The following is an 18,377-nucleotide window of genomic DNA, read 5'->3' as shown; positions in this document are numbered from 1 at the left end:
TAAAAAATGTGTGATAATTTAATTTATTTTAATAAATGCGAACGCATTTCAGAAAACTAAAGTTGTTGATTATTGCAGCGTATAGCAGTACATGTTTTGAAAATATTTGTTTCGATTTAAAATGTAAACACACATTGTTATTGCATGTTTTGTCTTAAAAATGATCATCTTCCCCCTCAGATGACGGTAATTGCCTACATCACGTATAAAAATCTGGCACGCTACAACGGCGGATTTCCATCCATAATGTAGGCAATTAACTTTGTATTAGCTATAAGTATCGAACATAGATTCAAGTTATACTAGATGTGATTACCTCCGCATTTTTCCAATATCTACAAAAAATTTAGGCAATTATTTTGTGTAAATATACATAACTAATGTTGCTATAATTTTGATATGAAATAAAACTAACCGAAAATACATTTTTATCAAATTATCTAATTATAACACACGTTGTTTTAAATAACAACCATTGAAAGAATTGAGTTATAATTTTGTTATACATTGCTGATCGGCAACTTTCCCCCATACTTTTGAAATGGTAACAAAGGTAAGAATAGGAGCGATTCATGAACGTATTGCTACTGTGATCTGAGTTTCTTGCACTTTTTCGAGTGTTTGAATAACGGTCTCCTGTAAATACATGGCGTTCAAATTCTGTTCCTTTATAAACATCTATGTTTGCATCTAATTTGCCCTCTATGTACAGATTTATGTGCCGTATTCGAATGAGTGTCCTATTTCTTAAGTAGCGCTTGACAACTGTTATATCAAAATTAGGAAATAATCTCGTTGATAATTGAACGAAATTTTATGTTTTTGAAATCGGCCGGTCCGTGCATGCTTACAAATATGTTTTCCATTTTGTATCCCATGTCTATAAAATCTGTTGATGGGGACGTTAACCCTCCATACGACAAATTCGCTAGATAAACCGGAAGATGATGAGGGTTGCATTGTGATGCCGCAGATCCAAGATGCGGATGAGTTTGCTTCAGTTTGTACACAAACCCATCGAATTCCTGATCGGCGAGCAGAAAATCGGGCCTGGTCTTTGTGTTCCTTGGCGGTATTGTATCGGCGTGATCGCCAGTCGGCAAGTTGTTTTCGCCGACTTGAAATGAACCTGTGGAATATAAAATTAAAATCCAGATTAATCCACCTAGCAGCGATTGTGCCTTTCTCGTGCATTATTAAACAACCCAATCAAACAATCAAATGCATTGTCGGGAAATTCGTTGAAATGCTTAATAATTTGTGATATTAATTTAAAATCACTAAGTAAAGTATTATTAGCGTGCGCGTTTCATGCGAGTTTTTTGCCTTTCTCGTGCAATAAAGTTGTACCAGAAGATTATAATTTCACTCCAAAAGACAAATTTTGATAGGAGACTCGGAGACCCATAGTGTTATATACCAATAGACTCAGCTCGAAAAACTGAACAAATCTCGCTTAACTTTTCAAAAGGTCCTAAGTAACATTTTTTTCATGAATTAATTTGAATAGCGCAATCAACAGAACAACATGAACGCTTTTGATTGCAGTACTCAAATTAATTCATGAAAAAAATGTTACTTAGGTCCTTTTGAAAAGTTAAGCGAGATTTGTTCAGTTTTTCGAGCTGAGTCTATTGGTATATAACACTATGGGTCTCCGAGTCTCCTATCAAAATTTGTCTTTTGGAGTGAAATTATAATGTGTGTTCTAGGGGAAGGCTAGTCTGGACCACAGCTTTGGACCCGATCCGATCCGGCCACCGGTTCCGTAGATTTTCCGATGTTTTGTTTTTTCGGTGACGTCATTCGGCTGGTGACGCTCCCATTCGGTCTGTAGGACGCGCGTTTTTCAGGAAATTTTCAGTGCGGGGAAAAAGACACCTTCCCATCGCCTGGGGTGGCTGAAATTTAGTCAGCGCATTCAGGGTGAAGTGCGTAATCGTCCAAAACCGGTTCCGGCCCGATCGGACTGCGGCCACCGGAGTAATCCGCGGTCCGGTGAGTTCTCTTCGGTCAGTGCATTTTCTCGCCTCCCGGTGGAGACGCGTGGTGTTTAGTGCGGTTGCGTTCGCTTTTCGACCCTCGTCAGCGCACAACCGCCGCGTATTCGTGTGCTTCAACCGCCCGTGCCGGTTGGCGGCGCGTGCGCGGTTCCGCGGAGATGGTCAAGGGCCTCTCCTTCGGCCTAGGGAACCCAGGGGGGCCCAATAATGGCACAGTGAATAATCGCCGAGACGGCCAGTTTACCAGACCGCTACAGATCCTACGTATGCAAGGTGAAAACAAGCCACTGCCAGCGAACCCAATCTTGATTCGCCACTCTGTCGAGGCGTTCCAGCAACTCACACCCCACATCAAGCCGGAAATGCCCAGAGTACATTAAGGAGGTCGAAGTACAATGCACGAAAATCGACCAACCCGACCAGTTAGTCATAACAACATTTTATCACAATTATATCAATATGTGTTACAAATAACAAAACTTGCAATAATTTGGTTATAAATTCTCTGTCAAAGATGGAGGAAAGAGAATTTCATGATCGTCATAACATGATTCTAACATTATGTGTTATTATTTCTACCGAAAAAAACTAGCAATGGGTAATGTTTTTAACATAACCGCGAGTAGACGTAGGACTTATATAAACGCAACGTATTTACATTTGACTTCTAACTTTGGATCTATGGAGTTTGATTATAGGCATTGATGTTGGAAACGTCAAATTCCATGCTGTGTAGAATTATTAGGAATGTGTTTATTCAAAGCTTCTGAAAATAAAACTAATAATTAGATTAAAACATAATTAGAATTGCTTTGTTTCTAATTATTAAGCCTTTATTTACTTTAGCAAATGTAGCCTTTTTTTAGATTCCTAATGATGATAGTATTTGAAGTTTTAAAATTCTATTAATAAAATTGTCGACTTGGGCAAAATGTGCTATTTTAGGAGGACCCATTTACCAAACAAAGAAATACAGCACAAAATTCGTTGCTTCGTTTTGCTAACATGCTTGCTTACTGCTGAAAAAATCACAACAATAAGAAACAAGTCAAGGAGCAGTAACCCTACTAAAATAGAGGACGTACTGCTAATACCTCAACGAAAAATTATTTAATGTTTTGATTCCAAACTTGAAGTTTAATAATTTAATTTCTCAGAAAAAGAAAAAAGATTATGTTTTTAAATATTCTTCTGGAAATTATTTTTTGCGGACTTTTTCAAAACATTAACATGTAATACAGCGAAATTTTCTAATCTAAAATAGATATTAACACTATTGCTGATTGTGCATCTTTAATTGCTAATGCCTTCTGCGAATAAATGAAGTCAATTAATTCAATCAAATTTTCATTTTCATCATTGTAGTTGATTTTTTTTGCTGGGAAATCAGAACTGTTATAGTATAACCATGTTTTAATGTACATGTCGTTTAGTACCAAGCACAACTTAACATATGGTCCGTCATATGCCATGACTCGTACCCATCCCGGGATCATGTGAATTATGAAACCAATCACTTTTCGTGGATGAGCAGACCAAATCCCAGTAACTTTATTCTTCTTCATCCACCACCGCTGCCCTCGCTGCCTCAGCCATCATCGGCCATTAGCCGTGAACTTCGAGCGATGCGATGAGCGATTGCATCCATCGCAACCGACACCACTGCATCCGACCATCATCAAGCACAGAATGACAAAAAATGCGCCCACTTCTTTCATGCATATTCGCAGACCCACCGGCAATGCGCGAGCAAAAAGCACGTCAGTACGCGTTGCTGTCACAAATTGTAATGGCTTGTACACGGCAGGCACTGCTTCTTTTATACACGAAGAAAATCTTCCGCTAGACCCGAAGGCCCGTGACATACCGCATTTTGATGTCTGTGTTAGGAATGCACGGGATTGATTACATATGAAATTTTTGCTGGCTTTGACAAGAATTGAAATTTTCAATAGTCTATCGTTAAGAATCTTAAATTTCAATTAAATAGGCAAATTGCTGGAGAGTGTCCGAGTCGATTGATATATAAATATTAAAAATCCATCGAAAGATAAAGGCGCTAGTATCGTTTGAAATCTTCCCTTCCAGCGTAACGCTCTCGATTTCCAAAAATCTAAATGACGCCCAGTATAGTAAAGAAAGACGTGAGTCCTACGTCAAAATGCCTACATTTTTGGAAGGTAGGAATTGGAAAAAATCGAAGGACCACCTTCAGTATAACTTGAACCAGCTGGAGAAAGTTAATTGCCTACATTATGGGTAATCATGACCTTTTCAAGAAGATAATTTGTTATAGAATAAACTTCTCACCACTTTTTATGTAACACATCCAGTTATATTTTTGTTCAATTAATAACTTATTTAGTAATATTTTTGTTAAAACTAGAATAGATTTTGTTACAATTTTTGTTATTTTAACTACTAATGGTACATGTTTCATAAGAACCGCTGTTATAAAAATTTGCAGTAACAGAATAACAAGTTCTGATATAAATCTGTATTGGAAGCAGCACGTTGTCATGGGCTACTTAAGGTGATTATACAATCAAGCCATGTGGTGAATTTCAAATTCACCACACGGTTTTCTACTCCTATTATCAAAAGTTCAAATCTAGCGTAATAATTTTCGTACAATGCTGAAATTGAAGTCGATTGTTCAGCACAAGTAAGCAAACGATCTACGGATGTTTCATCCCCATGAGCATTGTGGTTCTCTCAATTCGTGTTCTTGAAAAATCACAAGAAAAGGCACGTGGTTTCCAAGATGGCCCATTTGTGGCTTTGTTGTATAACCACCTTAATGGGACTTGGCTAGATGACTTTTGGCTTAAAAGCCAGTATCGACCCAAAAAGCAGAGAGGTTACGAAATTTCGTTCAACGGTCGTTTGACAAAAAGCCCCTTTTGCCGTAAATGTCATTAGTTCAAATGTAATGTAAATGTCATTAGTTAAAGTTCAGCTGTCCGAAAACTGCAAAACTGATGTAACTATCGAATTGCAGTTAAAAGCATTGCATTTAAATGACTTTCAGTTATCGGTACAAGAAATTTCACGTAGAAATCTAATAATTCCGAACAATTTTCCGTTGAAATCCAAAGATTTTTTTAATTGAAATCTTCATTTTGAACAATCTTTCGCACAAACTTCTAAGGAAGTTTCCGTTAAAATTCCTCGTGAGTATTCCAGAGAATTTTCCTTGAAACCTTCTTGGAGTGTCCCGTGAAACCAAATTAGCCGTCTTAATTATTCTAGACTGAGAAAGCAAACGTTTAAACACCCATTCTACCAGCCGCATTTTTTTTACAAATATGAAGAATTATCTGAGTGAATTTCGAAGAACACAAAACAGGATTTTTCCGTGAATTTCCTGTAGAAGTCAAGAGCAACTTCTCGTGGAAACTCTAAAGTTTCTCATGCAAATTGCTACGAATTTTATGCTAAAATTCCAAACCTTTTTTTTGTTAATTCCAGAGAGCCTCTCTTGGTAATTCCAAATATCTCTCGAAACTTCAAAGTAGCTCCCGTGGAAAATCTGAAAATAAATTCCAATTTTTGGAAAAATTTTAAGAAGAAGTTCATTAGATTTTTCATGCGAAATTCAAAAGATTTTTCCTTTGCAAATGGAAGTCCATTCCGAGAAATGCATTTTTTTAAAGAGGCGTAATCAAAAAATACCCACGCCGATTCACGCCGCCGCCGACCAAAATTCTGACAAACGCCGCCGCCGATGAATATTGGACCGGCGCACACCTCTAGTCTGTCCTAGATGGAGGAAAGAGAATTTCAAGATCGTCATAACATGATTATAACATAATGTGTTATGTTCATTTTCGCCGAAAAAAAATTGCCTACATTTTTGGTAGATAGGAATTGGAAAAAAAACAAAGTTACCACCTTCAGTATAACTTGAACCTACATTCTAAGTTGAACCTGCTGGACAAAGTTAATTGCCTACATTATGGATATTCATAATCTTTTCAAGAACATAATTTGTTATAGTATAGGCGATTTTTACCTCTATTTATGTAACACAACGAGTTATATTTTTGTTCAATAAATAACACATTTAGTCATATTTTTGTTAAAACTAGAAGAGACTTTGTTACAATTTTTGCTATTTTAACTACTAATGGTACATGTTTTATACCAAACGCTGTTATGAAAAATTGCTGTAACAGAATAACAAGCTCTGATATAAATCTGTTACCATCTACTGGTCGGGAAGTGGCTACTCAGGTATCAGGTATCAGAACGTTCACCTCAATTTGGGAGATTTGTGCCATCGCCTTCACAACCTGATGGAAAAGGAATGTGGATGGGAGAACAAAGGGGAAAGTTTGGAAAAGGGCCTTTGAAGAGGGAATACAACGCATAAGCGTACGCGAGCTTATAGCTCCTTACCACAACGGGTTATGAACAACAAAATACTCTGAAGGTTTAGGTTTCTGAAGTCAATTTCACTAAGTAATTACAATTTGAAGTCAATTTCAATATAATCAAATAACAAATATTTGGAAGCGCAATTGTGCATATACTGGGCAGTTACATATTAAATGAACTTCTTATCATTTAATATGTTACTGCCCAGTCTATGCACAATTGATTCACAACTATCACAAACAGATGATTCAACGCGTTGAATATTTGCCATGTGATAGTTCAGTCGGCAGTGACTTGTCAAGGCCTTGACTACGACACTGCAATTCTGTTTAGACATATTAGCTAAATAGCTTGCTACTACCGGAGATGGCTCCCAGATGTACAATTTTGTTTGATGACATGAATCCAGACTACTCCAATGCAATTTGTGGTGAGTGACAGCCCAAGAGTTGATCAAAAGCTTCACCCTAAAGCTAGCTCAGGACCAATAAAGTCATGTAATGCTCCATTACGTGCTAACTCATCAGTCAATTCGTTTACAGCTATGGAAGAATGGCCAGATACCCATATAAGGTGTAAAGTATTAACTGAATTCAGTTCCTCAATTTGAGTTTGACATGCGATTACTAACTTCGACCTTGAGTTGGCCGAGGCTAGAGCTTTAACAGCTGCTTGGCTATCTGAACAGAAGTATATTACGTTGCCCATAATGCGTTGCTGCAGTGCAGATTGCACTCCACACATGATGGCAAATATTTCCACTTGAAAGACAGTGCAGTGTGTACCCAGTGAGTGTGACTCTTCCAGTCTCAGCTCACGCGAATAGACGCCTGCACCTGCTTTACCTTCGAGGAGGGAGCCGTCAGTGTAACAAACAATGCTGTCCGACATACTTCTCTCCAACTAGCCAGATGTCCACTCATCCCGCGAGAATAATTGTGTTGAAAATGTCCTATAAGAAAAACTACTAACGTGTGTGAGATCACTTGGAGTGAGGACAGTTCTGTCCCAATCAACCATGAGCTGTAACAACGAAGTGTGTGTGTAGAACTGCGGTTTACAGGATTCTCTTCCATGTAACCGAGAACCCATAATCGGTAAGTACTAGAAAGTGCTTCTTGTTTGATATATATGTGTAGTGGGGCCACGTTGAAGAAAAACTCGAGAGCGGCCGTGGGAGTCGAATAGAACGCACCAGTCATTGCCATTACGCACATTCTTTGAAGATGGCCTTAGGAGTCCAGCAAAGCTTTGAATCCAAAATTAGACCCATATACTTTACTTGATCAGTTACATTGATTTCAGAACCAAAAAGATGTAATGGACGAATACCATTACGGTTACGTTTTTCCGTGAAAGGAACAATAGATGTTTTATTCGGATTGACCGAAAGGCCATATTGGTGATACCAACTTTCAACTACCTGAAGAGCGTTTTGCATCAGGTCGAATAAGGTACTAATGCACAAGCCCACTATCAATGTTAGATAGTCGTCGGTAAATCCATAGGTAGGAAAACCGCCATTATTGAGTAACCTCAATAGCGTATCTGCAACGAGATTCCACAAAAGTGGAGATAATACTCCCCCTTGAGGGCATCCGCAGACACTTAATTTCCTAATCGCTGCTTGACGTAATGTCTAGTAGAGATGTCGGTTTTTAAGCATCTGGTGAATCCATTTGGTAATTATATTAAGGTTAGAGGTGTGCGCCGGTCCAATATTCATCGGCGGCGGCGTTTGTCAGAATTTTGGTCGGCGGCGGCGGCGTTTTCGGCGTCACGCCGATAGCCATTTTAGCCGGCGGCGGCGGCGGCGTGCATCGGCGTGTCGTTTTTTTTTTATCACGTCCCTTAATTTTTTTGCCTTTTTCCTAAATATTTATTTGGAAATTTTTTTTTTTTTTTTTTCTTCCTAAACAATGGAGGGGGAATCTGCTCAACAGACATCCTGGGTTGACCAGGAAGTGCTGGGTTAGGGGCCACCTCCAATGAGGGAGGCAGGGCTGCATCCCCGACCAGCTAAACCGTTTCCATTGCCGCCAAGCCCATCGTCCCTTCGGTACAACCAGAAAGTAATGCTTCAAAGGGGGGCTGCGGTTAGGTTAGCTGCGTGTCCTTGCAGCATCGAACATTGTGACTCGCTTTTTTAGAAGAACACCATGGTATCGTGCCAGCGCATTGCCGGCTTTCCAGGTGGCCTTACCACGCCCTATGTCCTCGGAAGGTGGGCAGGGTCGACTTCGCGCCTGCTTCCCTCTGCACGACTGGTATCAAGAATGATGATGCCGCGTGCACCCCAAATTGACCTTTCTGCGATAGGGCCTATTCGCCAGCACACAGAGGGACTTGCCGACGCGAGGCCTACGCCTGCCCCAGCCTTGACGAGGACCCCTTTCCGTCCTCGGGCTCGGAACCCGCCCGGTTGATCGACGCCGCGAAAGCGACGATACCATGTTGTTCTTCGCGCGGCCACTTGTTCGATAAAAGGATCGAGTTCGACCACAGAGCATGACCACCGGTATGACCCATGAAGCCGACTCCGATCCCTTGGACCACCTCTTATTTGCGCCTGAACTAGCCATCCCTCGAGTCCACGCGCCACCTTCTGTGTAGCTCCGAGACGATTTGGGCGATAGCCGATAAAACGGCGTTCCAGCCAACTTCGTCTTTACACATCCTCCGAACTAGGTTGTCCGGGGTAGTGTCCAGACCACATGTGGCAAGCATGTGGTCACGCATTGCGCGAAAACGTGAGCACACGAACAACACGTGTTCCGCCGTTTCCTCTAAACCTGCGCACACCAAACACTCGGGCGAAGCCGAGCAAGCCAGCTGCTTTACCTGCACTTTGATTTTGCAGCACGCTTAAACGCCGGGCACATCAGGCCCCCATGGGGTGCTTGCTGTTCACAGCTTTGCTGGAACAAATCAAACAATTGGGAGGGTTCGTGCAGCATTGTGCTTTATGTCCCTTCAATCCGCAGCGTCGGCAGAGATTGCTTCTGTCAGGGCCTTTGCAGTCCCATTGCTTGTGCCCCGGTTCCAGGCACTTGAAGCAAACTTCGGGTTGCTCGTATATGCGCACAGGGCATACCGACCATCCCACCTTGACGCTCCCTAACTTGACTACCTTGGAGGCGTCCGCTGCAGATAGCCGAACCAATGCTACCTGCGTCCCTGCCGGACCTTTCCGTAGCCGAACGGCTGCGGTGGGCGTCTCCACTTCACACTGTCGCCGCAGTGCCGTGACGAGCTCTTCGATTTCAGTGATCTCGTCCAGGTCTTTAACCCTTAGATTCACCTCCGTCGTGAGTGCCCTCACCTTGACCGTCTCGCCTGGGACCTCCTCCGCCAACTTCTTGTAGGCGGCGCCCTCTTGCGAGACGCCCCGCTTCAGCTCGAGTATCATCTCGCCCATCCGGGTAAGTCTTATTCGACGTACGTCGGCGCCGAGTTCACCGAGCTTGACGTCACTCCTCATCGCCTTCAAAACATCCGAGTACTTAGCCTCGTCCGCCGTGATGACTAGGGCATCGCCCCTGGAGCGATTGGCGCCTACCCTAGACTTCTTGCTACCCTCATTCGCCTGGGCCTTCTTTTCGGCCCTTGACGTCTTCGGTTTCCTCTTGTTCTTGACCAGGGTCCAGGAGGCGTCATCCCCTCTATTTCCCTGGTCTGGTGCGGCTGAGAACTTTCAGCCTGCCGTAACCCCTTTCCACCGTCTTGCCTGAGTGGACGGACCTTTCCAGGTCCTTCCTCCCCGGTTTTGGAGGTACGTGACCGGGGTTCAGCTTCGAGCCCCACTACCCTTGTTCGGGGTAGTAACCCTCCGCGTTTTGGAGCGGCCCCCAGGGAGCTCATCCCCTGGAGACTGTCTCCCCCGTTTTTGTGTCTGCTCCGTTGGAGTAGTCACCCCCGACGTACCCGCAAATACTTGAGCCTCAGTCTGGGTAGACTTTGGCACCACCGTCTTAGCTGGCACGCCTTCGGTCGACTCGACCTTGCCCGAGTCCGCGAATCCTTGGGCCTCATTCTGAGTAGACCTCGACTCCACCGATTTCACGGGTTTACACTTGGCCGTCCCGACCGCCCTCTCCAGCTTGGCGTCCAGCATCGACTTTCGAAGTTTCTGCAAGCTCCTCTTGAGGTCCTTGCTGATATTATGCTTCGATGACGCAAAGTCGATGATGGCGTCCAGCTGTTCCGTCGCCACCTCGAAGGCCGAAAGCCCATCGCGTTTGCGGTTCATCGCCTTCACAAGCCATGGGCCGTCAATAACCCCTTCCGGCGTTTTTATAGCCGAGAGGAAGGTTGAGTGACCCACGCTGGCGCTGCGCACTGAGCTGCCGACTATTGCCTCTGGCCTCCTAGGCCTGAACAACCCACCTCTTGCGAAGGGGTTGTCGCCTACACTACTACCACTAATTGAAGAATTGACTTGGTTTTCCATTTTGGTCCCACGAGTTGCTCGGGAAAAGAGGTCCACCACGCCAGAGCCCAGCATAACGCGGTAAGGGACAATTACTGTGGAGGGTGCCCAGGTACCCCACTGGCTCCGTTAAAGGCCTAGCTTATTATTTCACCCCCCTGGCCATGCATCCCCTCGGCACGGGTCGCTTGACGCCTTGGGATTAGGGGTTAGGGACGATGGTCCCGGTCTAACTCGCAGTGGCCATGGGGAGGGGTCGTCAAGCCCTTGGACAAAGTCCCTGCTGCCCCCAATCAGCAAAGCAAATGTGACCTTTAAGTGGTCTTGTTGTGTAGGGGTTATCACGCCTATCTAGAGAGTAGGAGGTTGAGAGTTCCAGTCCCTCCAAGACACGTGGATTCTTTTTCGCAAATTTCATATCAATTTGTCCATTTTGAAACATGTGCTGTGCATATGCACAGCCAAGATATTCAACAAAAAAAGGTTTTCGAGTTGCCGAATAATATGCAGTTAATTGTAATTTTCCTCGGGAACTACTCTGAGGTTTAGACAAATCTATGGAATTACCAAGAGAAGCTTTCAGCAAAAAATTTGTCATGAGAAACTCGTCAGAATTTTCACGAGAAATTGTTCTAAATTTCTACAGGAAAATCCTCGGAATATACACGGAAAGTTCTTGTCGAGTTTCTGTTGAGTATTATTCGAAATTTACTTCATAATTGTAGGAAAGTGCGACTGATAGAATGGGTGTTTTAACGTTGGCTTGCTCAGACTAAAATAATTAGTCTCCGGAATTTGACGGTAACTTTAATAGAATTTCGCGAATGATTGTTCAAAATGTAGATTTTAATATGAAAAATCTTTGCATTTAAACGGAAAATTGTTCGGAATTTTTAAGGAATTTTAGGAAATTCTTTGTACAATAGATGTTTGACAACTGAAACTTATTCAACTGCAATGCTTTCTAACTGCAATTTAATAGTTACATCAGTTTTGTAGTTATCGGACCGCTAAACTTCGAAACGATTTTAAATTCGATGATAGCTGCATTGCGCTGAACAATCAAATGCACTTATATTGCATCTGAAGTTGTCGAACGTGACAATAGTTGGACGTTTAGAACGTTTAGAACTGCATTCGCTAACTAAAACGAAAACATGTTGCAGTTTTCGAACGACTAGTGTATTGTCCACTTGGAGTTTTCGAAAGGAAAGTGCTGCGTACCATCTATGGTGGGGTGCAGATGGCGGACGGTACGTGGAGGAGGCGAATGAACCACGAATTGCATCAGCTGTTGGGAGAACCATCCATCGTTCACACCGCGAAAATCGGACGACTGCGATGGGCCGGGCACGTAGCCAGAATGTCGGACAGTAACCCGGTGAAAATGGTTCTCGACAACGATCCGACGGGCACAAGAAGGCGAGGTGCGCAGCGGGCAAGGCGGATCGATCAGGTGGAAGATGACTGGCGGACCCTCCGTAGACTGCGTGGTTGGCGACGTGTAGCCATGGACCGAGCCGAATGGAGAAGACTCTTATATACCGCACAGGCCACTTCGGCCTAAGTCTGAATAAATTAAAATTAATAAAATTAATTAGTGTATTGTCCATAAGACATTCTTGGGAAATTCAGTTGGCCGAAAGCGTCAAGCGGCCGAACTGATAATTTGGCCGAAAAAATCGTTTACCCCAACAGGTCGTTTGGCCGAATAGGTCATCTAATCAAATCCTATTAAGCTGAACTTAACGTTTATCCGCAACTATTATCAGGTCGAAAATGGTTTGACAAAAAATGTAGTTTGGTCGAAAGCGACATACAGCCAAAAGGAATATTCGGCCGAACTGGTAATTAGGCCGAAAAAATAATTTTACCAAATAAATCATTAGACCGAAAATGCCGTGTGGTAGGAATGGTCATTTGACACGAAAATATCCTTTCTGCAAAATACCCTTCCGGCCAAATGGCAATTTCTGTCAAATGACCTATTCGGCCGAACTTGTTTTTTTATTCAATTCCGTCAAACTACACTTTTTGAAGAAGGTTGTCTTGCAGACAGGACATTTTTGGGCCAAATGGCTCTTTTTCCCAAATGACAATCAACCGGCATTTTTGTAATAAACATTGTGAGCTGATAGAGCACTTATTCAACCAAAATGGTCTTCTACAATAAAAACTAGCTTATTCAGCCCTAATTGTTTGTTGGGTATTCAGTCAAACGACTTTTTCAGCCTGTTAGGACAAACTGTTACGGTCAAAATCCGGCCAAATGTTCCTGTACGTCGCTTACGACTCAACTACATTTTCTGTCAAACCTGTTTCGACCAGATAACAGTTACCGTTAAACGCTTAGTTCTGCTAATGGTACTCAGCTAGATTACTTTTGGCCTAAAAGCCAGTATCGACTTAAAAGTAGAGAGGCTACGAAATTTTGTTCAATGGTCAAATGACATTTTCCGCTGAATGGCCCATTCTGTCAAAAACCTTTTCGGCCAAACAGCATTTTCGGCCAACGATGCTTTCGGCCAGACGACCTGTTAGGACAAACGGCTTTCTGTGCCAAATTACCCGTCTGTCGCCTTCCGTCAATGGAATTTCCCAAGAATTTCTTATCGAAAATAGAAAGAATGTTTTGAAGTAATCCAAAAACATTTCTTGAAAATTCCGAGCAATTTTCCAAAGAATTTTTCGTTGAAATCTACATCTTGAACCATCTTCTGCAGAAACTTTGAAGAATTGGAAATGCCGGAGTTTTTCTCGTGAAAATTCTACAGTCTCCCGCGGATATTGCAAAAAAAAATCTGTTTTAAAGTTGGCTTTGCCAATCTAGCCGTCTAGTGATGAACTTCTCCCTGCGAAAAAAAGCAATCTAATAAAGAATAAAAAAAACTAACCATCTTAAATGATCTAGATTGAAGAATTGTAAATTTCGAAAAATTCTCAACAGAACTTTCCGTGCATATTCTGAATATTTTCCTAAGGAAATTTTGAACAACCTCCCGTGAAAACTCTGAAAATAATTTCCAAATGAATATTCTTGAAAAACTTGAAGAATTTTCTGACGAAATTCAAAAGATTCTCCCGTTAATGTGTTGAAAATATCCAAAATGACCGATTCAGCCGAACTTTCGATCGAATGTTCATTTCGGTCAAATGGCCCTTTCGACCAAATGACTATTTCGGCCTATTAAGCTATTCATCTAACCATTTCTTTCAGCCAAAGAAACTATCCGACCAAATGACATTCTATGCTAGATACCCTAGCAAAGTCTGAAAATGTAATGAGTGCATATATAAAACATATTTTGATTTTGACTTAAAATTGATTCATAATTTGTTTTCAAATATGAATAATCATGATTGATTACATATTTTGATCTAATTTTGCTGTAGATTACTAAACTGCATGATATGACATCAAACTGTGTACTTGTTTTGTTATCGGAAACCAATATCAAAATTAGTTTTCTATTTGCTCTCAATGACAGCAGGAATAGCTTTCGATTTGATGTCACAGTAAGACTTTTCTGCTATACGTTTTGTTACTCAACCGTTAAAACGACCAAAAGATATCAAGTTAAGTAATAATAATCCATTATTTCACAACATTGAAACAAGTTATCGATTTGCTCTCAATCTTTGCTCGGATAGGCTTCTACCAAATAGTCTTTTCGGTTAAACGACATATTCGGCGAAACAACTTTCAGCCTTGTGATCTCCTTCCATATGGCTTTCTGCTGAACGCCTCTTTTCCATTCAAAATTAATTTCAATGGTAAATTCTTTGGATTTCAAAGAGAAATCCTTCGCAATTTACACACAAAGTTTTCTTAGTTTTACGGAGTGATTTTCAAAAATTCAAGTAGAAATTGTATGGGATTTACATGGAAATCATTGGTATCTTCACGGAAAAATCTCTGGTGTTTCAACGTGATGGATCAGGAAATTATACAGGAAATCCATTGAATGTTCAGAATTTCCACTTCCACTTCCAAAATTCTGCGGACATCTTCAAATTTGTATCGGCGTGGAAAATTATAGATAAGCGGCGTGACAATTTTTAAACGGCGGCGCACCGATGCAAAAATGTCGGCGGCGGCGGCGTGCCAAAAACTGCCGGCGGCGGCGGCGTGGCGCGGCGGCGCACACCTCTAATTAAGGTGGTTATACAACAAAGCCACAAATGGGCCATCTTGGAAACCACGTGCCTTTTCTTGTGATTTTTCAAGAACACGAATTGAGAGAACCACAATGCTCATGGGGATGAAACATCCGTAGATCGTTTGCTTACTTGTGCTGAACAATCGACTTCAATTTCAGCATTGTACGAAAATTATTACGCTAGATTTGAACTTTTGATAATAGGAGTAGAAAACCGTGTGGTGAATTTGAAATTCACCACATGGCTTGATTGTATAATCACCTTAAGCCGAACTGAACGAAACTGTGAAAGCGAAATGTCCGAAAGCGACATCCAGATAAAATGGACATTCAGTCGAACTGGTAATTTGGCCGAAAAAATCATTTGACCAAAAATGCCCTTTGGTAGGAATGGTCATTTGGACCACAAATATAATTTCTGAAAAACAACCCTTTCAGGCCAAATGGCATTTTCTCCCAAATGACCTATTCGACTAAACGTCATTTTGGCAAAATGATCAATTCAGCCAAACGACACTTTTCAGAAAAGGTTTTTGGCCAAATGGCTCTTTCTGCCAAATGACAATTCTTACCGAAAGACATTCATGATCAAATGATCTATTCGGTCAAACGACTTTTTCGACCGAACGGCATTTTCAGCCAAATTACCTGTTAGGGCAAACAACTTTTTACAAGTCCGGCCAAATGTTCCTTTTGGCTGTACGTCGCTTTTGGCCAAACTACATTTTCGGTCAAATCAGTTTTTTCCTTATAACAGTTTCCGTTGAATGTTTAGTTTTGCTAAGTGGTACTTGGCTAGATGTCTTTTAGTCTTAAGGCCAGTATCGACTTAAAAGTTGAGAGGCAGTACGAAATTTAGTCATTTCAATGGTCAATTGAAAACAAGCCATTTAGCCAAACGAGTGGCCATTTTTGACCATATTACCCGTTCAGTCATTGACATTTGGCTAAATGGCCCATTCTGTCAAAAATCCATTTCGGCTAAACGGCATTTTCGGCCAACGATCGTTTCAGCCAGACGACCTGTTAGGGCAAACGGCTTTTTCGACCAAATTACCAGTTCGGCCGTCTGTCGCTTTCGGTCAATGGAATGGAAGTTCTCGAAAATAGAAAGAATTTTCTGAAGAAATCTAAAAAACTCAAAGGTGCAGCCCAAACGGGTTGTACGCAAAGGTGACGTTGAACTACGTAGCTGTATGTAATGTACAGGTTTTCGACTTTTCTGTGAGACGAGACCAATGCAAGCATTTTTCAAGCCCAGTGTGAATCAGCTTTCGTTATCCTGTGCTCCTGAGATTGAGTGCACATAACGAGCCCTGATGATGTATATAATTTTCAAACCACATTTGAATTAAGAATAAATAAGAATAAGAATGTGTAAGAATTATTGGTAAATACTGCTACTGATAGTGTACCGCTACAACCATTACCGACGCAAACTGGAGCAGAGACTAAACACCCCCACTAAGTCAGTTTAAGACCCCGGTAGCTTATTACAGTAAAGCCCATCGTAAAAGCTGGACTGCCAACGGCGTTTAGTAATCATCCTATGGAGGAAGTCAGAGAAGACACCACAATGCAGTTTGAAAGATTATTGATAATAATTATTATTCCTTCACGTGAGTTGCGTCGGACTTTGCGTTTACTCCATCAGACACCTAGGAATCAGCGAAAACGAGCTGAAGAAAGTTTCCCAGAACGCATCCACTGCAACAGCGAAGAAGATTCCGAGCCCCTCTACAGTAAGGGTGCCAATGGAATGTAAACATTGTCGTTGAATTTCAAAAAAACAACATTGCTAACAAGTTTCATTACCCCAAAATATGACCCCATGCAAAATTTGAGCTCAATCAGACATGATTAAAGGGTGCCTAAAATTCATCAAAGTTTTGAAATTTTTACCCATGAAAATTTTCCCAAAGGGCGACCAAAAGAAAAGTCGAAAATCGAATTTTTGCTTTTGATGACAAATGACTTAAAAATGCATGAAACGTCGAGATCTACTGTTACTTTAAAAAAAATCGATCTTGTACTCCGGTTTACACTTCTTGCATTTTCATGGGTAAAAATTTCAAAACTTTGAAGAATTTTAGCCACCCCTAAATCATGTCCGATTGAGCTAAAATTTTGCAAAAGGGGATATTTTTTGGCTACGAAAACGTTTTCGTATCGTCCGGTGTTAAAATTCGATGAAAAAAAAATGTCCCAAAAATGTTCTAAGAGAAAAAACCGATTTTGTCCAAAAAACATCAAGTAACATCAGATCTCGACGTTTCATGCATTTTAAGTAATTTGGCATCAAAAACAAAATTCGATTTTCGAATTTTCCTTTGGACCCCCCTTGGGAAAATTTTCATGAGAAAAATTTCAAAAGTTTGATGAATTTTGGGCATCCCTAAATCATGTCCGATTGAGCTCAAATTTTGCATGGGGTCATATTTTGGGGTAATGAAACTTGTAACAATGTCGTTTTTTTTTTTAATAAAAAAATTTCATTTTCATTGGCACCCTACTCTACAGGCATCAATAGCGAGAAGCTGCTGTCAAACGCCTCCAAGCTTTCGATAAAATACGCGCGTGTAAGTATGCAGACACGAACTGCACCAGCTAAAAGCCTTGTAAGTTGCATTATTGGGACCTCTATACTGGCTTGAGGTCTCCAGTTATCCTTGCGAACAAAGGCGCAGAATACGGAGATGGCGAGATCGATTCTTGATCCGATCTAGGGTGTTTTCGGATGGGGAACATTCTCGACACACAGGTCATATTGTATCCATTGACTTTGCTACACAAGATACATACTAATGCAAAGACGGTCATAGAAAGCTTTCAATTAATATTGCGGATCTCTTTAAGGTGATTATAGAATGAAGCCCGTGGTGAATTTCAAATTCACCACACGTTTATCTACATACATTTTCAAAAGCCCAAATCTGGCGTAATAGTTTTCGTACAGTGCCAAAACTCAAATTATGATTGTTCAGCATAACTAAGCAAACGATCTACCGTTATTTCAGCCCGGTACGCGTTATGGTTCTTTCCTCTCGTTTTCAGTAGTAAATATTATCATACATAAATATTGTAACACACTGGAGTTGGTTTTTACGCGGATGATATGGGGCGCGTAAAGAAAAACAACGTAAAAAACCGCGTAAATCCCTAAATATGTCTGAATGAACCGCAGAAATCCCGAAATTCGAGTTGAAAAAAATTGCATAAATAGCGATGCCTGTAAAAATAACCGCGTAAAAAATGACTTCAGTGTACATCAGGTATGGAGCGTTGACTCTTCCTTGATCGAATGACCCAAGACAATTGAAAATCCATCGAGAAACGGCTGAGATATTAACGAGCAAAGTCTATCATATTTTCGTGACGTTTTTCGATTTTTTGCAATCGTAAAGT

The 18,377-nt window shown here is 41.4% G+C and overlaps 1 pseudogene; it reads right to left on the bottom strand.

The window, feature by feature from the left end:
- Nucleotides 1-221: 221 nt before the first annotated feature.
- Nucleotides 222-18,377, bottom strand: part of LOC134208826 (uncharacterized) — a 52,398-nt pseudogene continuing 34,242 nt past the window's right edge.

The sequence above is a fragment of the Armigeres subalbatus genome, chromosome 2 (genome assembly GCF_024139115.2).
Source record: "Armigeres subalbatus isolate Guangzhou_Male chromosome 2, GZ_Asu_2, whole genome shotgun sequence".
NCBI classification, from domain to species: Eukaryota; Metazoa; Arthropoda; class Insecta; order Diptera; family Culicidae; genus Armigeres; species Armigeres subalbatus.
The sequence above is the reverse complement of the archived record's forward strand: the minus strand, read 5'-3'. Positions and strand labels throughout refer to the sequence as shown.